The sequence below is a fragment of the Schistocerca piceifrons genome, chromosome 2 (genome assembly GCF_021461385.2).
Source record: "Schistocerca piceifrons isolate TAMUIC-IGC-003096 chromosome 2, iqSchPice1.1, whole genome shotgun sequence".
NCBI classification, from domain to species: Eukaryota; Metazoa; Arthropoda; class Insecta; order Orthoptera; family Acrididae; genus Schistocerca; species Schistocerca piceifrons.
In genome coordinates, this window is record NC_060139.1 from 150976278 (window position 1) to 151002366 (window position 26089).

Here is a 26089-nt window from a genome sequence, read left to right on the forward strand (position 1 = left end):
CAATGGCGTCGATAAAAATGAAGGTTATCTGTGTGCTGCAAATCAAAGTAATTTACAGCTGAACATCCCATTATCCATCGTCGTCGAGGTAACAAGATAATTTTCTTAAATCCAACGTTGTCAGTTATTTGTTGGGTACTTCCCTATCTCTGTCTTTCGATACAGTTTTTCACCACAACAACTCCCTCAAGAGCCATGGAGGTCAGTCTGTAATGTCTCATCACATGTCCTTTCAATCCATTCATTGTTCTTGTAGTTGTCTTCGATTCATTCATTCTCTCGCCGGTGCTGTACATGTCAGACATTTCTTTATAAAATTAAGACTATTTTTGATATCAGTAGATTTATTTTGGCTTGCAACACTCCCTTTGTCTGTGACAGTGTGCTTCTTATAACCTCTTTGTTCGTCCATAAAGCGTAATTTTGCCTGTAAGGTAGCAGAATTCCTTGACTTAGTTTAGTTCGTGATCCCCAATTCTAAAGTTAAATTTCTTGCTAAAGGTATTACTCCTATCCCATATTACGTTCGTCTTTCTTTGAGTCTTCGATTTCCCCCTGTACATTTTCAGTGTTCATTAGACAGTTCATTCTATTGAACGGGCCCTTTAACTCATCTGCACTCTCAACTAAACACCGCGATATCATCAGCGAATCTGGTCTTTGATACACTTTCACACTGCATTTCACTCCTACATTTTACTGTTGTAGTTTGTTCTTGAATAAACAAATTGGACAGTAGGGGAGAAAGAATGCAAATCTGTCTTCCACGCTTTTCAATCGGAGTACTTCGTTTTCGGTCTTCACTCTGATTGTTGCATCTGGGGCCTTTTGCGTATTGTATATTAACTCTCTGTCAGTGTCGTTCATACCTGTTTAACTTAGAATTTAATATGTTTTATTCGATTTAAGGTCGTCTTACGCATCGTCTAGGTTGATCAGTCCCACGAAGATGCCTCCATTTTTCTAAAGTCTTAGTTCCATTATCAAGTGCTCCGTGAGAACTGTCTTCCTGGTGTCTTTACCTTTCTTAAAACCAAACTGATCATCTAACAGATCCTCAGTTTTATTCTCTATTCTTTGATGCATCGGTGACTAAGGAGCCCGTTAATAATGAGGCGTATTCTTCGGCAATTTATTTTCGGATGCATTGGAAGTGCTGAACTGTGTCAGAGGACTTCTTCAGACTTTCTGGATCGGCCTGGCGCACCTTCAGTATTGCCACTAGTGCTGAAATCAAATTACTGAAGAATACTCTACTTTATCCACTGCAGCCAATTTTCTGGACTCCTCTACAGTCGTTCTACAGAACTGCATTAAGTGTGTTCCAGGACAGAAAACACGTACCTGCAAAGAAAGAAATAATTCTGTAGCTATATCTTTTTATGTAGTAAATAAAAGTTGATAACCTCTCGTAAAGGGTGCTTAATTGCTGACTCACCGTCCAGTTTGCTGGTAATAATTTTTTTGTTCCCTTGCCTGTCATTAATCTGAGGTCGCCGTGGATGATGAGCTGTTGTGACTAAGACGTGTTACTTAGTAGGTAACAACGTGAAGGAATAAATATTCCATGTGATGAAGATTGTATATTCAAACATGAAAACGTAATGTGGGATTTGAGACCATAATAACCCGGAGAAAACACGCTGAATCGCGAAGGTATCCGATAAATCCTGGGTTGGATCTGCGCCTGCGCGGCCGCGGTCAGCAACCCGCGCAGCACGGGACCGCAGGCGCGCCGCGCGGCCGGCGGCGGCAGCTCGAGTGGCGCGACAGCGTCCGCGCGCTCTTTCTTAGCCCTCCTCCGCCAGCCGCCGCCTCCTTACTTCCCCTTCTTCAAGGCGCTGCCGCCTTTTTCTTCGCCGTCGCCGTCGCCGTCTTGGACTCTCCTGCCGGAGCCGTCTGCACCATCTAGCGGCGAAGGCGGGGAGCTAAGGCGGGGGCGAAGAAAAGAAACGCCGGCGGCGAGCGCCTTGGCGGCGCCCCCGCTTACTTTAAGAAGGCGCTAAGAAAGGAGCCGGCGGTGCTTCCGCGCCGGCGCGCGGGGTGGCGCGCGCGTCGCTCAGCCGTCGCTGCGCCGGGGCGGAAGGGACGGCGGTGGCGGCGGCGGCGGCGACGCCACCTCCTGGCGGCGGCTGCCCGCCTGGGCGGGAGCGCGCGCTTTCAGGGGCCGCACCCACGCCCGGTGAGGGCCTCTGGTTCGCCGCAACACTCGTGGCCGGAGAATACCACCTGTTTAGTTTGGGCGTGCGTGATTATCACGCTTCCGTCAACGGTGTCAAGGACCTCGACGGACCAACCGAACGCGCGATCGTCATCCTCACCGTCACCGTCATCGTCTTTAAACTGGCCACACAGTCCTCATCTTTTGTAGAAAATTATCAATGGGAACCTACATCTACATCCATACTCCGCAAGCCACCTGACGGTGTTTGGCGGAGGGTACTTACAGTACCTCTATCGGTTCTCCCATTCCAGTCTCGCATTGTTCGTGGAAAGAAAGATTGTCGGTATGCCTCTGTGTGGGCTCTAATCTCTCTGATTTTATCCTCGTGGTCTCTTCTGCTTGACTCCTCGGTGAAGGTATGTTCTCGAAACTTCAACAAAAGCCCGTACCGAGCTACTGAGCGTCTCTCTTGCAGAGCCTTCCACTGGAGTTTATCTATCATCTCCGTAACGCTTTCGCGATTACTAAATGATCCTGTAACGAAGCGCGCTGCTCTCCGTTGGATCTTGTCTATCTCTTCTATCAACGCTATCTGGTTCGGATCCCACACCGATGAGCAGTATTCAAGCAGTGGGCGAACAAGTGTACTGTAATCTACTTTCTTTGTTTTCGGAATGCATTTCCTTAGGATTCTTCCAATGAATCTCAGTCTGGCATCTGCTATACCGACGATTAATTTTATATGGTCATTCCATTTTAAAGCACTCCTAATGCCTACTCCCGGAGTGCACTTAGCGTCGTGATGCCAATTGAGGAGCTACTCGACCGAATAGTAGCGGCTCCGGTCAAAGAAAACAATAATAATGACCGGGAGAGCGGTGTGCTGACCACATGCCCCTCCTATCCGCATTCTCAACTGAGGATGACACGGCGGTCGGATGGTCCCGACGGGCCTCTTGTCGCCTGAAGACGGAATGCTTTAATACCTACTCCCAGATAATTAATGGAATTAACTGCTTCCAGTCGCTGACTTGCTATATTGTAGCTAAATGATAAAGGATCTTTCTTTCTATGTATTCGCAGCACATTAGACTTGTCTATATTGAGATTCAATTGCCATTCCCTGCGCCATGCGTCAATTCGTTGCAGATCCTCCTGCATTTCAGTACAATTTTCCATTGTTACAACCTCTCGATATACTATAGCATCATCCGCAGAAAGCCTCAGTGAACTTCCGATGTTATCCACGAGGCCATTTATATATACAGTGAATAGCAACGGTCCTACGACATTCCCCTGCGGCACACCTGAAATCACTCTTACTTCGGAAGAATATTTTTAAGGTTCGGTGCCTCAGTCGGCAAAATTGTTACTCTTAATGGACCAAGTATTTTACGTTAGAAAGGAGAAAACAATTAAAATCATCTAAGAACGTTTTGGTAACCGCTTTAGTTATTAGCAGTTCCTTCGTCACAGGGTCAGACACAAAGGGGTTTGGAAATGATTAAATTTCATCATGTAACTAACTTAACATTGTTTGTTAAAATACACCGTCTCCCAACGTTCGGATGGCATTCAAATTGGCAGAACAGACTATACTGTTTGCTTACAAGATGAAACATCAAAAATTACAATGGGTAGCAACTGAAGGCAGTGTACATGAGAACTGTGCACTGTAGGAACGGACCAGTGATGAATAATCAACAGATGCCAGCCAAGGCCACATGGTGGGGGCGTCACTATGCCTGAAGTGGGAAGGCCAGACCACCGAACAGCACGGTTAATGTAAAATAGTTTGTTCCTGATAGGATCATTTTGTCGTTGGTCCGTTCGTCTGTCAGTTTGTCTGTCTGACCGACTTTCCAAAACCATTTTTCCCAGCAACGGGTACACGTATCAGTTTGAAATTTATGTCACTGTGATCTACAGTCTCTTGTCTATGTAAAAAATGTTAAGCTTCTAAGTCAATGCAGTCAAAAGATATGGACATTTCGTCACTAATTTTATAGTCGTAAACTTAATCATCGAAACATAGAGGGTACTTCCCCTTGACGTAGAATCATGAAATTTTGCAGGAAGAAAGGTTTTACAGTATAAGTAAAGGGAAAAAGCATCAGGAAGTGGTTAATTTGTAATTATATCAAACGAATAAATATTTCATTTGTCTTTTGTTCTGTAAAATGAAATTAAACCATTCTTGAAAGTCTGGGAATCCCTGGGACCGATATCTCGCCAGTATAAATGTCGATAACAGGCGAAAATCGGCGATATTCTCGATTCCGTGAATAGACGAACTGCCTAAATACACAATTCAGTCCCTACAGATAATGATACTACAAGGAAATATAGAGGTCGGGACTTGTTACCTGAGCGAAGCCAATGCACGAAATTCCTCTATGCTTTCGACAGTTCTTGTGGTACCGTGTATGTCGAAGGTCGTTGTGGAACCGAATAGTTCGTCATTCCTGTGGTATGGCAACATGTCTAAAAGACATCAGTTGAGTGCTTACAGTCGTGGACGGGTAGCTAGAGGGCTCTGGAGCCAGTCAAAGTGTCACTACTGTGGTCACCGTAATGGGTGTGTTCAGAACCGTCATCTCGCGATGAAAACAGGCCGCTGAAAGCAGGAATAGTGTGCGAAAGCATTCTGGTGGTCGTAGACGGTACATGACACCGCAAGTGGATCGATACGTAGGACCAGTGATGAAAAGGAACACATATCTCACACCTAGAGCGACCGCTATAAACGTTGCAACCGCTGTCAGTACGTGTGTGTCTGGCAGAACCATGTTGCGTGCATGAAAGCAGGCTGGTAACTACACTCGAAAGCAGGTTAATTGCATCCAACTTAAACCACACCATTGTCGAGGAAGGGTTCATTGGAATAGAAAGTACCCGTATATTTATTAGGAGAGTGATTGTACTGAGGCGTCGGACACACTGTAAAGTGAATATACTGAACGTATGATATGCTCTACGTCCTCTCCGGACCCATACCCTACAGAACATGCCTGGGATGCTCTTGGCAGTCGTGTTTCTCAACGAAGAACCCCTTCCCGAACCTGAAAGCTGCCTTGAGACAGGAGTGGGCCTATATCCCCCAAGAAGTCCTGAACAGTTCGGTAGCCAGCATGAATGAGAGGTGAAAAATATGCATTAGTGCTCGAGGAGGGACTATTCCCTTCTGAGAGACCGATATCGACATTTATATTCGGAATCTGAACTATGTCAAACATGAACGTTATTTGTTTCTCTTCTTCTGCTTTCCAATGGGGTGAAATATGTACCATTTTTCATTATTAGTACTGTACACCATCACACCTCTATTACGTATGTACTGTATCTCATGTTGTCCATGTATGCCTGTGATAATTCTTGTCCAACATTGTCACTCTTCCTTAGCAGTTGTTAAGCAGTGTACGTCTTTCACGTCTCACAATGGAGTCACACTAAGTCAGTATTATCCTGTGCTACGACGTCAGACACAGTTACGACGGATAGGCGTAGCGAACGTATTATTATTATTATAAACTGATTTTCAGGAAAAAAATGGTGGGAGTTAACAACTCTGTGTTCCATATTCATGTACGTCGCGGACCCAGCGTCCTCATAACCCTGAAGAATATCACGGGAGTTTCTCAGCAGAGGATAGGTAATCCGCAACCCATTATGGAATTGGTGACAGCATGGGGATCAATTGAATGCCTTCCCCCACCCTCCCCCACACCCCCCTCAAAACAACGTTGTATATCATTTTCTGGCCAAGCTGAAGTTGAGTTACACACATAGTAATGTTGCACATCAATTCTGGAGTCTAATGCTGCTATCATAACGTGACTACGAATCTGTTAGCTGTTGCAAAAAACTTTGGAAAATACACGTGCCTGGAAAAGCGTTGAACATCGTAACAAGATGGCCGATGTCAGTTAAATCAGTATTTCTCATCTTGCCTTAAATTCAACAAACAAGGGAAGAAAACGAGTTATCAACCCAGATAAATATCAAAAAAGTGTGAGGAAGAAGCTCGGGAAAGCTGGAAAACCACACACAACTGAAAGTTAAGGCAAGTGTAAAAACGTTTTACGTCACTTACAGGCGTTAGTATACCACACTGAAATCTGAGTGTAGAGTATTTTCAGGTTCAAAATTATGATTTGACCTCTGCCTACTATTTGTTGTAAACACATGAAATCTTCTGAAATATTTCAAGTAGGTATGTGCTAAACTCACAATTAAACAAAAGATGACTTCTATGGGTTTGATTACAATGGACTACCGCAGCTACTTTGCAGGGGTGCACACATTAATGAACTAGGAAAACAACGAGGCATTAATAAGGATACACCACCGTGAAGGAAATGCACTTTCAGGCATTACATTGCGCTTGACAATAAAGAAACATAAATCTGCATGAGATCACTCTGTGATACTTTCTCTGTGATACCATGAGGGCTGCAGGTACTGCAGGCTAAATTGAAAACTGATGTCCAGATGTCCTCAGATTTACGTGGAAAACTTGCCAATCGACCGTATACTATCTCAGCTAAAGTAAAGACTTCAGTTAAGGAGCATTTCAGAGTTTCCGTAACCAGATCAGTCATTACAATCGTATACAAACAGAATCAGAATATCTCTCCTCAGAAATGAGCTTAGGTAGAATGTATAGGTTGCTTAAGGAAAAATGTCGGATGTTTATGCAAGGAAAAACATATACACTCCTGGAAATTGAAATAAGAACACCGTGAATTCATTGTCCCAGGAAGGGGAAACTTTATTGACACATTCCTGGGGTCAGATACATCACATGATCACACTGACAGAACCACGGGCACATAGACACAGGCAACAGAGCATGCACAATGTCGGCACTAGTACAGTGTATATCCACCTTTCGCAGCAATGCAGGCTGCTATTCTCCCATGGAGACGATCGTAGAGATGCTGGATGTAGTCCTGTGGAACGGCTTGCCATGCCATTTCCACCTGGCGCCTCAGTTGGACCAGCGTTCGTGCTGGACGTGCAGACCGCGTGAGACGACGCTTCATCCAGTCCCAAACATGCTCAATGGGGGACAGATCCGGAGATCTTGCTGGCCAGGGTAGTTGACTTACACCTTCTAGAGCACGTTGGGTGGCACGGGATACATGCGGACGTGCATTGTCCTGTTGGAACAGCAAGTTCCCTTGCCGGTCTAGGAATGGTAGAACGATGGGTTCGATGACGGTTTGGATGTACCGTGCACTATTCAGTGTCCCCTCGACGATCACCAGTGGTGTACGGCCAGTGTAGGAGATCTCTCCCCACACCATGATGCCGGGTGTTGGCCCTGTGTGCCTCGGTCGTATGCAGTCCTGATTGTGGCGCTCACCTGCACGGCGCCAAACACGCATACGACTATCATTGGCACCAAGGCAGAAGCGACTCTCATCGCTGAAGACGACACGTCTCCATTCACGCCTGTCGCGACACCACTGGAGGCGGGCTGCACGATGTTGGGGCGTGAGCGGAAGACGGCCTAACGGTGTGCGGGACCGTAGCCCAGCTTCATGGAGACGGTTGCGAATGGTCCTCGCCGATACCCCAGGAGCAACAGTGTCCCTAATTTGCTGGGAAGTGGCGGTGCGGTCCCCTACGGCACTGCGTAGGATCCTACGGTCTTGGCTTGCATCCGTGCGTCGCTGCGGTCCGGTCCCAGGTCGACGGGCACGTGCACCTTCCGCCGACCACTGGCGACAACATCGATGTACTGTGGAGACCTCACGCCCCACGTGTTGAGCAATTCGGCGGTACGTCCACCCGGCCTCCCGCATGCCCACTATACGCCCTCGCTCAAAGTCCCTCAACTGCACATACGGTTAACGTCCACGCTGTCGCGGCATGCTACCAGTGTTAAAGACTGCGATGGAGCTCCGTATGCCACGGCAAACTGGCTGACACTGACGGCGGCGGTGCACAAATGCTGCGCAGCTAGCGCCATTCGACGGCCAACACCGCGGTTCCTGGTGTGTCCGCTGTGCCGTGCGTGTGATCATTGCTTGTACAGCCCTCTCGCAGTGTCCGGAGCAAGTATGGTGGGTCTGACACACCGGTGTCAATGTGTTCTTTTTTCCATTTCCAGGAGTGTATGAAGGTATTTTCAGATCAGAGTGCGATCTTAAATTTGGTCTTTATAGAGCAGACACTTGTAAATACTACGAGAGCTGTATATTAAAATGATTCCGGTTGACATGAACGTAGCTAGGTGTATAATTCACTTTCACAGTGAGCATCATCGTCGCAAATCTGACAATGTTCATGCAATGCTGAAAACCGATACTATAAGAGCACAGGCAAATAAAGCATGTCCACACTGTTACTTAAAGATCTGCATCAGGTCTTGTCTTGCCCCACATTTAAACATTCAAGGACCCACTACCTACGGCAACTTTCCTGTTACAACTTGACCACGAACAACACTGGAAGAGGAGAGGTAGCAATCCAAATGTGGAATGTATGCCTGGGAAAAAGGGGATCAGCTGAAGTGGCTTCTTGCATGTTTAACTATATAACAGACATGCACAGGCCATTATAGCGTTGCCAACAGCGTCAAAACTTTCTCTGGTCTGGCCGTTTTGTCGGCCAAGGTGATAACTGGAAACTGTTAGCAATGTACAGCCACTTACTACGTACAGGATACTTTTCGCAGACTTATCTAACGACATAGCTTTATTCTCCAGCGAGAGAGATTTTGCTCTTATGGAAAGAAAAAAGAAGAAAGTAGATACGATGTATCTGTCTGAGTGGAAATAGTAGGAAGTAGATATGATGTATCTGTCTGAGTGGAAGTATGTTACAGCAGATGCTTGTGACAAAAGGCTTTTTGTCATTAAAGAGAATGCGCAAGCAGATTTCTAGATTTTTCACAGCTAGAGGCAGACATCAAGCGAGATCCTGAACTAGAAATTACCAAAGGCATATGGCTAATATTTTAATATTTTTGTCTGATGACATAGACGCAGTTTTTGTGAGAGGAAGCCACAATGTCCTACAACCTTGGCATCGTTGCTTTGTTCTCAAGAATAAAAGAGGACACCAACTGCATCATGTGTTACCAATGACATTACAATAATTCCCGCCGTTAAACAAGAAGTTGATTCATCTTTTACCTGAAAAAGAGAAGGATTTAGTCTGTTATAGTAATTAAAGCCATGATATGAGAATTTTGCAAGACATTGCCTAAGTGTGCTGTATTGCAAACTTTGTCTCTAAGACCCACTACATTTTCAAGACAGTGTGATGAAAACTTTACTGTTGATTGTGTTGATGTTTGTGATAAACTAATACTTGTGTTTCACAATGTATTTCTTTACTGTGTCACTAAAAGTCTAGTATCGATTAAAAAAATTATAAAAATGCTAGTAAGTGAACATAGCATTTAATAGCATTCTGCATTAACAACATTACCAGGGAAAGTAAGTGTTTTTCCTTACGGTTGAATAAATGTGGCCAATGAATAAAGTCAGCTGTACTAAAATGCATAGTGACTATGATTATTTTTTATATAAATATGAGCACTTTCATTAGACAACTTACATTGAACATGCTTTTCGTCAGTGCTGAAATGTGGTCAAAAGTGATATACAACTTTGTTCCTGGGAACCAGTTTACTGAGGAGAAGGTGTAGAGCTGAATGCCATAATGACGACCATAAGAGTGGCTCTTCCAGCCATTGTAGATCTCAACACACCTCAGACTTCTCCAATTGCTGCAAGAACTACAGTCGCCTCTACAACATCGATGGTACCCCTTTCTGTAATACTCAAACTGTACCCAATAAGTAGTGCACAATTAACGATACCCCTATTCTTCCTTTCAGGTTTCGTTTTCCTATAAAAAATGTAATTTCGTGATATGCTTGACGCCCGTCTGAAAACAGAAGGCCTTGATAGGAGCCGAAAGAAAAGCAGGAGCATTATCGCTAACAAGCTGCTTGGATGGGCCGAAAACACTGAAGATATTAGTTAAATGATAAATAGTGGTGGCAGCGGTAATGTTACGGCTCCATCGTTTGTTAATTTATTTGGTATAAATTTCTCAATTCCTGCCGATACTATTTCTTTGAATTCAAGCCACATCTGGTCTACACTTATATTATTACGTTAGAAGGAGTGGAGATTGTCTCTCTAGAAGGCGTCAAGTGAATTTTTATCAGCTTTTTTTAATAGATATATCTTTCGTTTATTTTTGGAGAATTTTGGGGTTACAATATTCAATCTCGCTACGACAACCTTGTGTTCACTAATCACTAAATCCGTTTTGATTCTCGTTGTTAACTCAGGATTATTTGTTGCTAAGAGGTCAAGAGTGTTTTCACAACCGTTATATTCGCATGGGCTCATGAAGTAACTGCTCGAAATTATTTTCAGAGGATGCGTTCAGCAAATTTCGGACGATATTTAATGTTACCTTCGGGAGTAAACATGTATTTTCGCCAACATATAGAGGGTAAATTAAAGTCACCATCAGCTACAGTCGTATGAGTCGGGTACGTGATTGAAATTAAACTCAAGTTTTCTTCACTTCAGCACGTGTATCATTTGAACTGGGAGGTCGGTAAAATGATCCAATTATTATCTTATTCCGGTCGCCACCTATGACCTCTGCCCATACTAACTCACAGGAACTATCTACTTCAATTTCGCGACAAGACAAACTGCTTCCAACAGCAACAAACACGCCACCTCCAACTGTGCTCACCAAATTTAGTTTCTTTCGGCTCAACGGGTTCTGCCCTAAGTGGCAACTGGGACACGAATCTTCATTTGGCAGCTTTCAGCGACCAGACGTACACAGGGTAAAGGTACCCCGTGTACGACTGCTCACGTTGTCTCCTGTCCGTATCTCTCGCTTGGGCCCCAATGGCGACGTCGTTCACTAGGCCACGTACGGCATGGGAGTGGTAGAGCAAGTCTTTGATGCATCGTTCACACAATAGTTTTATTCAAATAGAGGTGCACTGCACCCATGAATAACAAACCACAGAATAGGACAAAGGAGTGCAATAAAATTATAAATGCCAGCAGATGTCCAGTTAGCTTCATTTTACAATCGCCTGAATGTGCGATGGACTTAGACCTGGCACCACTTCATAGTATTGGTCAGCCCATTCTACAGAATCTGGCAAAATAGTGCAGCTGCTGGTACTCCTAAAACATATAAAAAGATCGATTTAACAAACACACACCAAGCAATTTACAGAGTGGGCAGCACTTCCAAGTTCCCCATATTACACACAGATTGTTTAACCCCCATAACATATTTAAAATAACCCTTAAAGTTATTAATTGATAATCTAAACATCACATATAAGAATAAGCACAAATCAAACTTATATCTGACCCAGCAATAGCTATTAACGTTCAATAATAAACCACCAATAACAAGTATTGGTATACTTAGCATAACCGAAACACGGTTATGTTCAAACTTGCAAGACACAGCATTGATTTCGAAAGTCTAATCGAATAGAATTACCAAGATGAGTTACAAAAAATTCATATCATAAAAATTTTACAACCAGAAGCATTCACTGAGAAAGATGAGACCAGCTCCACAACTATAATTTATTCTCCCATCCATCTCGGTACTCACGCCCGTTAATAAGCGGTTTAAACGTTCAATTGTGACCCACGATAACAAGAACAAACTAAGAAGCAGAATCCAATTAACAGGCGCAAGCCGTTTCAGAAGAAACAATGAGTACTGCAGTCTTTCAGATCTGTCGGATCAAGTACTATAATCGACTGCAACTCAGTGGGAAGTAAGGTCTGGTAAACAGCACTAAACAGATTAAATTCACTGTTAAAGTCAGGTTCGAGGCGCAAGTGCACAGAGAAAGGCAATGTTCTGAAACGTACTCACCACTTTTAGTTGTTTTCTGTTGCACAGGTACTGTCCCAAGTAGCTACTAGCACCCCAGTCCTCCTTTGGCCGCTGCATGCGACACGACTATTCGCTCGTCGATGTACGGCTGCCCACTTCCTGACTGCACGCTCACTTGGGCCCCAACGCCGACTTCGTGCACTCGGCCACGCACTGCTCTGAAAGCGTCCGCCCAGCTTGTCCGCTGGGAGTCGAGACGATGCCCTTGTTACCAGCCGGAAATTTCCTTCTTGACCGCTAGTCTGAGGCGCTATCACTTGAAATAAGTACACCTGTAAAAAGAACTGGGACTTGCCACTCCCGACCTCCGTGGCGCCACGCGCAAAGCTCTTGCTTGCTAATGGTCAAAGAGTAAAGACGCGCATTATCGATGGGGATCGACACGGGTCAGCCATGTCAGGCAATCGTGAGATGAACAAGCGATTATTCGCTTACTCACCTTATTGGGCACCAGTTCACATTTTCTAATGACTTGCAGCAAACGTTCTCATTAAGTTTATAAAACATGTGGAATACCAGTTACGTCCACTGTTTAGTAACGTTTTCATTATATAAATTAAAGGAATCTGGCAGGGAACAAGTGACTCCATACTAATGATACAATAGTAATTACAAAAATTTGCCCTATAGCACAACATACTTACCGCTGTTCGATTTTTTTCGCCACTGAATACAGCCTCTTTCAGTAGGCAGGCTGAGAGTATCAGCTGTATACCTGACGCAAGAATCCATTGGGTACACGGTAATCCAGTGTCATTTCTGTGACATAAAAATATAGAAAAAATATCGATAAATATTTAGAACTTTTACCTAACGTTAAAGCACATCATACCATTTCCTTGTCTTAAATAACACATTGATTTATTTGTTTAGTTATTCTTATTTACTTCGGTGGCTGTGCGGTTCTAGGTCCTGAACCGCGAGACTGCTACGGTTGCAGGTTGGAATCCTGCCTCGGGCATGGATGTGTGTGATCTCCTTAGGCTAGTTAGGTTTAAGTAGTTCTAAGTTCTAGGGGACTGATGACCTCAGATGTTAAGTCCCATAGTGCTCAGAGCCATTTGAACGTTATTTATTTGTCGAGTTCCGTTGGACCTTAGGGGAAAAATCTACCTGGCCATGCAACGAGTCAGTATACAGGTTACAGAATGCTGGTTAGAAAATTAAGACAAAAGATTGAAAGAATTAATCGAACACAAGTAAATTGTGGGAGAGTGTACACATTATGGAGAAAAGTTCTCAGCTACCGCAAGGAACTCCAGTGCTGTGTAGGAGTGTGCCACAACAATGCCAAATCGAATTTAACCCTTCATTCTGCTCATTTTGCAGAATAGCAAATATTTTTTTTATATGAAGTTGTCCAAGGATGTCAGGAAAAATTTAGAAAAAAAAATTCATACATAATTTCGGCAAAAATATTTTTTCTGCTGCTTTATATTTATGCAAAACTACGTAAAACCATATTCTCTCATACGTAATACTTTGCAGTAGTGCCAAACCTTGTGAAATTTACAGCATTGATTTCATTGAAGTATAAAAACTTTTAAACACCAAATGCGCGCCAGTAAGGATATAATTAATGGCACTACCGAAAATGGATGGTTGGTACTTGTATTCAGATGTCACCGACTTGCGCCAAAGGGTGGTTGGGTTTCGGGTTCCGCTGAATAGATCAGGTGTCCACTATACGCAGGAGGCGGCTACACGGATAGCAGGGGCTGCGTGGCGTGAACTGGGCTGTGTTTTGGTTACAGGGCCTCGGGAAAACACAAGAAGGGCTTCAGCCACAAAGGGTGCAGGCCGAACACAGGAAGTACGTAGATACAGGAACCATCGGTATAACAGTTTTAAATTGTCGTAGCCGTCTTGGCAAAGTACCAGAGCTCCAAGCGCTAATAGAAAGCACTGATGCTCAAATCGTCATAGGCACTGAAAGCTGGCTGATGCAGGAGTAAGATTAGCCGAAATTTTTGCGAAGAACCTAACAGTATTTAGAAAGGATAGACTAAACACGGTTGGCGGTGGCGTGTTTGTTGCTATTAGAAGTAGTTCGTTTTGCCGTGAAACTGAAGTAGATAGGTCCTGTGGGTTGGTATGGGCAGAGATCATTACTGGCGACCAGAATAAAATATTAATTGGATCCTTTTACCGACCTCCCAATTCAGATGATACAGTTCCTGAAAGGTTCAAACAAAACTTGAGTTTGATTTCAAACACGTACCCGACTCATACAACTATAGTTGGTGGTGACTAATTTACCCTCAATATGTTGGCGAAAGTACATGTTTAATTCCGGAGGTACGCGTAAAGTATCATCCAAAACTGGGCTAAATGCATTCTCTGAAAACTATTTCGAGCAGTTAGATCATGAGCCCATGCGAATAGTAGTAAACGGTTGAGAAAACACACTTGACCACTTAGCAACAAATAATCCTGAGTTAATAACGAGCATCAAAACGGATGGATTAGTGAACACTGGGTTGTCGTAGCGAGATTAAATATTGTAAACCCCAAATCCTGCTAAAATAAATGAAAATTATACCTATTCCAAAATCAGATAAAAATTCACTTGACGCCTTCCTGAGAGACAATCTACACTCTTCCCAAATTGAAGATATAAGTGTAGACCAGATGTGGCTGGAATTCAAAGAAATAATATCGGCAGCAATTCAGAGATTTATACGAAATAAATTAACAAACGACGGAGCTGATCTTCCTTGGTACACAAAACTGATTAGAACACTCTTGCAGAAACAACGAAACAAACATGCCAACTTTAAACAGACGCAAAATCCCCAAGATTGGCGATCTTTTACAGAAGTTCGAAATTTTGCACGGACTTCAATGTCAGATGCTTATAACAGTTACCACAACGAAATTTTGTCTCGCAACTTGTCAGAAAATCCAAAAAGATTCTGGTCGTATGTGAGGTATGTTAGCGGCAGCAAACAATCAATGCCTTCTCTGCGCGACAGCAATGGAGATACTATTGAAGTCAGTGCTGCCAAAGTATAGTTACTAAACACAGCCTTCGGAAATGCCTTCACAAAAGAAGACGAGGTAAATATTCCAGAATTCGAATGAAGGACAGCTGCCAACAAGAATAACATAAAGGTAAATATCCTCGGAGTAGTAAAGCAACTTAAAACACTTAATAAAATTAGGTCTTCTGGTCCAGACTGTATACAAATTAGGTTCCTTTCAGAGTATGCTGATTCATTAGCTCCATACTTGACAATCATATAAAACAGTTAGCTCGACGAAAGATCCGTACCCAAAGACTGAAAAGTTGCACAGGTCGCACCAATATTCGATAGAGGTAGAAGTAGTAATCCACTTCATTACAGGCCCATATCATTAACGTCGATGTGCAGCAGGATTCTGGAACATATATTGTGTCCGAACATTATGAAACACCTCGAAGGAAACGGTCTATTGACTCACAGTCAACATGGGTCTAAAAAACACCGTTCTTGTGAAACACAACTAGCTGTCCCTTCTCATTGAATGCTATTGACAAGGAATTTCAGATCGATTCCGTATTTCTGGATTTCCAGAAGGCTTTTGACACTGCACCACACAAGCGTCCAATAGTGAAATTGCGTGCTTATGGAATATCGTCTCAGTTATGGGACTGGATTTGTGACTTCTTGTCAGAGCTGTCGCAGTTCGTAGTAATTGACGGAAAGTCATCGAGTAAAACAGAAGTTATTTCTGACGTTCCCCTCTGCTGTTCTTTTCTATATATATCGATTTGGGAGAAAATGTGAGCAGCCGTCTTCGGTTATTTGCAGATGACGCCGTCGTTTATCGACTAATGAAGTCATTGTAAGATTAAAAAAAACTGCAAAACTATTTAGGAAATATATCTGAATGTTGTGAAAATTGGCATTTGACCCTAAATAATGAAAAGTATGAGCTCATCTACATGAGTGCTAAAAGGAATCCGTTAAACGTCGGTTACGCGATAAATCAATCAAATATAAAGGCCGTAAATTCAACTAAATACCTAGGAATTACAGTTACGAACAACTAAAATTTGAAGGAACATATTGAAAATGAAGTGAAGAAGGGTAACCAAAGACTGCGTTTTATTGGCAGGACACTTAGAAAATGCAACGGATCTACTAAGGAGACTGCCCACTGTACGCTTGTCAGTCCTCTTTTAGAATACTACTATGCTGTTTGGGATCGTTACCAGGTAGGACTGACGGAGTATATCGGAAAAGTTCAGAGAAGGGCAGCACGTTATGCATTATCGCGAAATATGGGAGAGAGTGTCACTGAATTGATACAGGATTTGGGCTGTACATCTTTAAAAGAAAGGCGTTTTTCGTTGCGACGAAATTTTCTCACGAAATTCCAATCACTAACATTTTCCTCCGAATGCGAAAATATTTTGTTGACACCGACTTACACGGAGAAATGATCACCACGATAAAATAAGGGAAATCATAGTTCGTACGGAAGGACACAGGTGTTCATTCTCTCCGCGCGCTATACGAGATTGGAATAATAGAGAATTGTGAAGGTGGTTCAATGAATCCTCTGCTAAGCACTTAAATGTGATTTGCAGAGTATCCATGTTGATGTAGATGTAGAAAGAAGTCAGTTTTTGTCTTCGTTTAAACGTAAGTTTAATTTACAGTCCTACATACGACAAGCATATAGCCTTTGCGGTTACTGCGTTTGCATGTTGTTCTCTTACCGTTCACGCCAGCAAATATTTAAAGTGACATAATCTTACATCCTTCGGAAGTAACGATAATACCTTACATTTAAGCCTGTTGATATCTATTTGATCTGTGCTAGCTGGTCTACCTCGGTATTTTGTTCCCGGTTCAACCTGTCAAAGACACTAAGGCATTTAATTTCCAAGCTTCTTCTAGTTCATGGGTTGTCCACCGCCTTTTTTTTTTTCAATGAATAACCTTCTCTAGATAATCGACGAATATATTTGCAGCTTTGTTAATCAGATGGAAAAACTACCATCGTTTGTATGTAATCTTTATATGACAATTGCCAGTGCTACTTTCCAATAAATCTACATTTCCCATACGTGCATTATAAACAGTAAGAACAGTACGACATGGTGCCTTTTTGTGTTCTCTCTTATATCAGACAAACCTCAGTTCAGATTTTGGCAGCTCGCCGACAAAAGTAAAGAGGAAACCGACAAATCTGTTTTGATATAAAATGGAGTTAATGTCCAGTTTGTGAACGATAATGTCTTCCTCTTTCTTCAGCTCCTTTTCATTTTGAAATTTACAGGTTGGTATTCTATTGCTTTAGATCGTTCCTACACGCTGACTCCCTAGCTCGAATACGCATACAACTAGATATATAGTCTCAAAATACCTGTGAAACTAGATTTTCTGGTCCACTGGAATTTTCCTTACGTCGCGAATAATAACATTTCCACATTCTCCAATATCTGCATTATGTCCTTGACCACTGTAAATTTCAGTTATAGGTCTAATTTTTTTGCAATTTTCTATGATCTCGACTCTTAGGGAATGGTCTCTACGTATTGTCATTAAAATACAAACTGTTCATCAGATTCCTACAATATTTCTGAGACCTTGTCTGTTTTATTAGTCAACACCATTAACATCAATGCAGAGATCACGGATAGTGGTAGGAGCTGACCTCTCTGTTCTATAGTATGAACAGTCTTGGTGAGTATGCAAAGTTGGGCAAAAATCAGCACCAAAAGAGATAATAAATTTAAAATACACCATCTTATCAAAAGCATCCGCACATCCCTACTTAATGAAGAACCTTACCATTAGCTCACCTGCCAGTACAGCAGTAGGTGGGGAGTACTTTACTGTCAGTGAAAAGGTAGTAACAGCAGACTGTGACAGTCAGTAGAGCTGAGTGACCTCGAACGTGGACTAGTCGTTGGATGTCACAAATCTGTCAATGTAACAAATGAGTAACAAACTCACCGGGGACATTTCAACCTTTCAGTAGCAGCACAAGTTGATTGTTGGTTAAGTGGTTGGGAAGTGGACATGTGAAGAAACAACCACACCTAAACCGAGACCAAGAAGACCTCATGAACTGATGGATGTGACCCGTCGATCATGACGTATGGTGGTAGTAAAATATCGCATGAAATCAGCGTTAGGTATCACGCGATAGTTACGATGTTCTTCAAGCAGTTAAAGTAGCGCAATGACTGCAAGTTTGGAGTTGAAAGGAACTGGGTACAATGATCGAATAGCTCCTTATAAGCCACATATTTCAGTAGTCAGTGCTAAGTAATGCTTGAGGTGTTGTAAAGAGCAATTAAACCGGGCAGTGGGCCTGTGGCAATGCAAGGTAGGATCTGGGTTTGGCGAATGCTTGGCGAACGTTAACTGTCATCCTATGCAATGTAGAACGTGAAGTACGAAGGATGTCGTATCGCGGTATGGGAATGTTTAGGAAGTGGTTGTCTTGGCGCTAAACGTGGAAGGATATAAGCACATTCTACACTGTTGTTTACTGCTTACAGAAGAGAGAAATTGTTCGGAGACGGCGATGGTTTTTTATCAGTAAGGGAATGCATCCAGTCGTAAGGCGGCATCTGTGAGTCACTGGTTTATGAAAATAACATTCCTGAAATCGACTGTACTGTGTCAGAAGAAGTAACAGATGTGTAGTAGCCTCTATCAACGTAGTTCTAGTACGGGGACATCGGGAAAACGTCGTGTACCGGGTCCTGGACGGAATGATCGTAATTATTCTAGGGTACAATTTTACCTGCCCTCAGCCGGTACAATATCCAGGAAAGAGCTTTACTTCTGATGGAGTTTTTTACATAATCTGTGAGCAGTTTTGCTGTGTTCAACGATTCTAATGCGGTGTTGCCTTACTCTATGTGTCTAGTTACTTGTATTCGTGTATTTGTGAAAACTGTTGCTGTTAGTATGGTTCTGTCGTTAGATGTGGTCATTATTCACTATATGAGGGTGAGTCAAATGAAAACCTTAAATATTTTTTAAATATTATTTATTGTGCAGGAGTGGTACAATGCTGTATCAATTTTCAACCTAATCTGCCCCACGCTCAGTGCAAGTCCTCAAGTGCTTACAAAGTGCATGAATTCCTTTAGAAAAAAATTTTTTTGGTAGTCCGCGCACCCACTCATGCACCGGGTGGCGTACCTTTCATCAGAACTGAACTTCTTTCCTCCCATTGCGTCTTTGAATGGTCCAAACATATGGAAATCACTTGGGGCAAGGTCTGGTGATTATGGAGGATGAGGAAGACACGCAAAATGCGGGTCTGTGATTGTTGCAACTATTGTACGGGCAGTGTGGGGCCTTGCGTTGTCATGTTGCAAAAGGACACCTGCTGGCAGAAATTCATGTCGCTTTGATTTCACTGCAGGCCGCAGATGATTTTTTAGGAGATCCGTGTATGATGCACTGGTGACAGAGGTCCCTCTAGACATGTAATGCTCCAAAATGACGCCTTTTTCGTCCCAAAAGAGAGTCAGCATAACCTTGCCTGCTGATGGTTCTGTTCGAAACTTCTCGCTCTCTTCGTTTCCGGTTGGTGGAAGTGAACCCAAGTTTCGTCCCAATTAACGATTCTCTCAAGGAAGCCATCACCTTCTCGTCCAAATCGCCGAAGAAGTTCTTCACAAGCATCAACACGTCGTTCTCTCATTTCAGGAGTCAGCTGCCGTGGCACCAATCTTGCAGACACTATGTGAAACTGGAGCACATCATGCACAACGTGGTGTGCTGAAGCACGACTAATCTGCAAACATGCTGCAATGTCATTAACTGTCACTCGGCGGTTTTCCATCACTATGGCTTCAACTTCTGCAATGTTCTGTGGAGTCACAACTCGTTGTGCCCGACATGGACGAGGAGCATCTTCCACTGAAGTCACACCATTTGCAAGCTTCCTACTCCGTTCGTAGACTTGCTGCTGTGACAAACATGCATCACCGTACTGACACTTCATTTGTCGATGAATTTCAATAGGTTTCACACCTTCACTACGCAAAAACCGAATAACAGAACGCTGTTCTTCCCTGGTGCAAGTCGCAATTGGGGCGGCCATCTTTATACTGATACTGCGACGGTATGTGTGCATCTGCATTATGCTGCCACCTACAGGCCATTAAGCACGCTGCTTGCAGCACGCTTACCAACTTACAGGATAACGGCGCGAAATTTCGGTTTGTTATTACAAATTTAAGGTTTTCATTTGACTCACCCTCGTATGTTCTAAATAGGCTGGTGTGCTAAAGGTAAGGACGAAACTAGTTTTCGCACGATGTGTCGCTGCCAAGAACATAGATTGATGAAACTTGTGCCACACATAGAAAAAGGTAACAGAAAGAAACAAGGAATGAGACGAACATAAATGACTCATATATTATTAAGATAATAGCTGCTCTGAAGTCACCGCGATCTGGGATGGTCTCCTGGACATTACAAAGGGCATGACATGGTTCTAATAGGGTGTGAGATCAAAACTGTAGCTCCCTTTCTCTTGAAGGGTAAATTGTTATAAGTGTACTGAGATGTAATGATTCATGAGAGGAGTCATTATGTCATCCTGCACCCAGTTATCGTATGCAGATCTGTGTTGAAAATTTCCTTCCTGAGACAAAAAGTAACCTCGATGAACTGATTTTATTATTATTCATTTAGTTACTGCATTTATTTTATTATTATTATTATTGCTGATTCAAAGAATTAGTTCTTTAATACTTAGTTTCTCTTAGCAAAGAATTTTGATCTTTCAAATGAATAAATAACCAAACAGATCTCGCTAGACGACTTTTATGTTCAGGGAATTGTTCACGGTAGACTAGATATCTGTTGCTGCACGCTGCCTGTCAGTTGTATTCGATGTCTCTGGCGGTCGTCGAACTGCTTGCGGAATCTGTAGGATCTTAGTCTACGTTAACTACGCTCCAATTCTCCTTTCTATGGAAGCCTGTCCGTCGAAGTGGATTTGTTTAAAAGTCTTTAAAGTGATGAGCGTATACAGTTTGGAGGTTTGAGTTTCCACAGTCCAACTAAATGCCTCGTAGGTATACACAAATATTTGAAAATTTGAAACCGAAACATAGAGAATAATTTACCCAATACACACCTTGTTTATGCTGCCGACAAAATGGTTTATTGGCGAATTATTCTCGCACAAAATAAGAAAGTGCCTTACAATTAAAGATGATGATCTCGCAACAACGCCTATTTTCTTAAGCCGTAATAAATTCTTCCGTTATCATTAAGATCAGAAGCTAGACTATATCTTCTCACAATAGTTAACATCTAACCAAAGCTCTCTTAGTCCAAGGAATAGGGAGATCGTCAGCGATAATGCTGCTTTCTCGCACTCAGTTTCGCGCGAGTATGCTTCAAATAATATCTTGCCCGGCCACGTAATTGTTACACTCGCGTGACTCAAACTGCTATGACACGGTTGGCAGTGTTTACTCTGCAACATGTAACGTTATGTGATTGGCCTACCATTTTCAATCATTCACTAACCGAGCGGTCGCTCGGCAACAGCTACAGTTAGCAAATAACGTTGCGAGAATATATAAAACAAACGCACGACATGTGACGTGACGTGTTTATTGTGGAAGCACCGTCAGAGATGCTGTGAGCTATTGACATTCAAAGCCGCTGCGCGAAAGGCGGACAAAAGAAGAATAGTTTTACACATTCTTTTGATGTACGATATATTATCGATGAACAGTTACTCACTCTTCTGTCTCTTGTAATTTGTGTCGGATACGCATGTCTTGCCACCGTATTATTAAAATATTATTTCAGTGTAATGTGGAATTGCCATACTGCATAGCAGTAGATTTATGTGAGAAGCTATATTGTGCGACGTGTATCTGGAAATGTCGAAGGATGTAAGTTCGTTATCTATTCACTGCCATAAATTCAAAGTCAAATGAAATTTGTATATGGACTAATTATTTAGTGTAGGACCTATGCCTCACTGCTTCATAACAATACGAATTTAATTTTCGTTTATGTTTCTGCAAATTTTGATGTTTCAAGGTCACGAATTGTTTCGTTGAAATCGGACGGAAGTTGCATACGGCGAAATATTTTCTCTGCACCTTGTTGTACTGGTAAATGCATGATAAACTTCGGTCCCTTAGGAAATTCATAAAGAGCTATCCAAAAACAATTATATTTTCGCCGGCCGGAGTGACCGAACGGTTCTCGGCGCTACAGTCTGGAACCGCGCTACCGCTACGGTCGCAGGTTCGAATCCTGCCTCGGGCATGGATGTGTGTGATGTCCTTAGGTTAGTTAGGTTTAAGTAGTTATAAGTTCGAGGGGAAAGATATATATATATATATATTTGCAGTAGTAATTTAGCCTCCTCTACAAAGCAACTACCGACTGATCAAACGATTCAACAAGTAACTACCGCACTCAGTCGGAGTAAAACCTCCTGACCAGTAAAGGTATTCAAAACCACTACAATAACTAGTTAGGTCTATTCGCGTAAAATAAAATCATGTGCTTTTATCTGCAAATATATTTCCACCGCCGATTATAGCTGTGTGTTAATGCACAAAAGTAAACATATTGTTATAAATGCGTTCTCATACTGGCCACAAAGTTGCTACCGAGTTCTTCGTTCCATTCCTCCATCAGCGCGGTTGACATCTGCTGCGTAGTGATTGTGCAAGCGGACGGTGAGCAAAATGTCTTCTCGATGCATCCTACAGGGTTTCAGAGGAACGGGCTGGCCAGTCCACAGGTCGAGTATCGTCTCGTTCCAAGAGCTCCTCGATCTGTGCTGCTCGATGCGGTAGCGCATTCTCAACCATAAAATTGAAATCAGTGCCGAATGAACCCCTGCAAAAGTGCAAATGATGAATGAGAAGTGCGACCTGTTTCAGTGATGCACTGCATGAATATCAGGCCTTGAACTGGAAGAAAATGGAAAGAACTCATTAAAAACCTTGAGGTCAGCAAGGGAAGACACTGCAGAGCATACGTTGCCCTCTGTGGTGATCACACACCTTACTATCCCCCACATCCCGAATTTTGTGATATCCACGGGCCCCTCATTAATCGCGGTGACTTAGCGTAATTAAGTGTAATTTCTATTCGTCTCATTACCGTTTCTTTCAGTTTCCTTCTGCACTATAGTGTAGCAGTTCTTTCTGTGTACGGTCCCAGTTTCATCGAGTAATGTTTTTTGACACTTCATGCAAACCTTCCTTTCGTCCGTAAGTTTTGCACGCCAGTTTATAAGCTACCACGGAGCGTTCAATGACTAATGCAACACATTTATTTTTCTCAGCGAATTTGTGTTGAAAAAATTTGGGGTTTTCAAGAAGTTTCGATATGTGTCGGCGCTATACGTAACCTTCAGATCGGCTTCTGTTAAAAGTGGTGGGTACCAAAACTGAGAGCTATCATTGAGTTTCTTTTGGCGGAAAACCAGAGTATTGTAGATACACACAGGTGCTTGCAGAATGTCTGCAGAGACCTAGCAGAGAACAAAAGCACTGTGTGTCGTTTGGTGAAGCGTCTGCCATCAACGCTACAAGGTCGCGCATGTCTGTCAGATCTCCCGCGTGCCGGCCGATCGTACGCAGCTGTGACACCTGCAATGTTGGAACGTGCGGACATACTCATTCGAGGTTGAAATCTCTGGGCTAACAGGACAGAACGGATGAGGTTATATTTGTGGAAAGGGGCCAAAATAATTTACTGTCAGTTGCATTCAAGATACAAAGTTTATTTCTTAAAACACGCAGTCACACAAGCAAGAATCAAAAACTCTCAAGGTTTTAACGAAAAATCTCCTTTGATTTAATTTAGATCGGCTGAAGGCCCCATCGAAAATCCAAGGAACAAGGCCTACGGGAGGAATTGAGGTACATTTCTTCTGGAGGCTTCAGTTCTTTAGAAAAAATATTTTTTTATCTTCAATATACATAGGCTGAAAGCCTTAGCTTCAATTTTTTCCACAGAACTCGGCTGAAGGCCACACATTACTCAAGAAAATTGTTTCGAATTAAGGCCGAGACAAAGATTTTCAAAGTTCAATCTAAATAGGCTGAAAACTCGGCTGAAGGCCTTATATCAACAAAACAATTAATGGCTTAAGGCCTAGGTAGAAGAGCTGTCAATTTGAAAAGGTTGAAGGCCTTATCTTAAAATGTTTCGTGTAAAACTCGGCTGAAAGCTTATACTAAGGAGTACCAATCTTACGACTTACGGGCAAGTCAAGGATTTTTAATTTTTAATTTAAGAGAGATTAAAAGTCGGCCGAAGGCCACACACCAATTTTACAGGTTAAGGCCTAAAGGGAAGAGCTTCTAATTTTCAACTGAAATAGGCTAAAGGCTTTATCCTAAAATGCTTAACATAAAACTCGACTGAAGGCCACATAAGAAACCCAAACAATCTCACAGCTTAAAGCCCAGACAAAGAAATATCCAATTTTTAGTATAAGCTGAAAAACTCGGCTGAAGGGTACATACAACCTAGAAAATATTTCTTATGGCTTAAGGCTTAGGCATGATCAACGACATGAGGATGCAGAAGGCAATGGAAACCACTGCATTAAAGACACGTAACGTGTATCCACAGGACATGTGGCCTGTAATTGAAGAAGTGTCATGATGACCTCTCCATTGGCAGAAGATTCCGGAATAGTCCCCCATTCGGATCTCCTGGAGGGGACTGCCAAGGGGGAGGTTACCATGAGTAAAAGATTGAATAATCAACGAAAGGATAACGTTCTACGAGTCGTGGCATGGAATGTTAGAAGCTTGAACGTGGTAGGGAAACTAGAAAATCTGAAAAGGGAAATGCAAAGGCTCAATCTAGATATAGTAGGGGTCAGTGAAGTGAAGTGGAAGGAAGACAAGGATTTCTGGTCAGAAGAGTATCGGGTAATATCAACAGCAGAAGAAAATGGTATAACAGGTGTAGGATTCGTTATGAATAGGAAGGTAGGGCAGAGTGTGTGTTACTGTGAACAGTTCAGTGACTGGGTTGTTCTAATTAGAATCGACAGCAGACCAACACCGACAACCATAGTTCAGGTATACATGCCGACGTCGCAAGCTGAAGATGAACAAGTAGAGAAAGTGTATGAGGATATTGAAAGAGTAATGCAGTATGTAAAGGGGGACGAAAATCTAATAGTCATGGGCGACTGGAATGCAGTTGTAGGGGAAGGAGTAGAAGAAAAGGTTACAGGAGAATATGGGCTTGGGACTAGGAATGAAAGAGGAGAAAGACTAATTGAGTTCTGTAACAAGTTTCAGCTAGTAATAGCGAATACTCTATTCAAGAATCACAAAAGGAGGAGGTACACTTGGAAAAGGCCGGGAGGTACGGGAAGATATCAATTAGATTACATCATGGTCACACAGAGATTCCGAAATCAGATACTGGATTGTAAGGCGAACCCAGGAGCAGATATAGACTCAGATCACAATATAGTAGTGATGAAGAGTTGGCTGAAGTTCAAGACATTAGTCAGGAAGAATCAATACGCAAAGAAGTGGGATACGGAAGTACTAAGGAATGACGAGATACGTTTGAAGTTCTCTAACGCTATAGATACAGCAATAAGGAATAGCGCAGTAGGAAATACAGTTGAAGAGGAATGGACATCTCTAAAAAGGGCCATCACAGAAGTTGGGAAGCAAAACATAGGTACAAAGAAGGTAGCTGCGAAGAAACCATGGGTAACAGAAGAAATACTTCAGTTGATTGATGAAAGGAGGAAGTACAAACATGTTCCGGGAAATTCAGAAATACAGAAATACAAGTCGCTGAGGAATGAAATAAATAGGAAGCGCAGGGAAGCTAAGACGAAATGGCTGCAAGAAAAATGTGAAGACATCGAAAAAGATACGATTGTCGGAAGGAAAGACTCAGCATACAGGAAAGTCAAAACAACCTTTGGTGACATTAAAAGCAACGGTGGTAACATTAAGAGTGCAACGGGAATTCCACTGTTAAATGCAGAGGAGAGAGCAGATAGGTG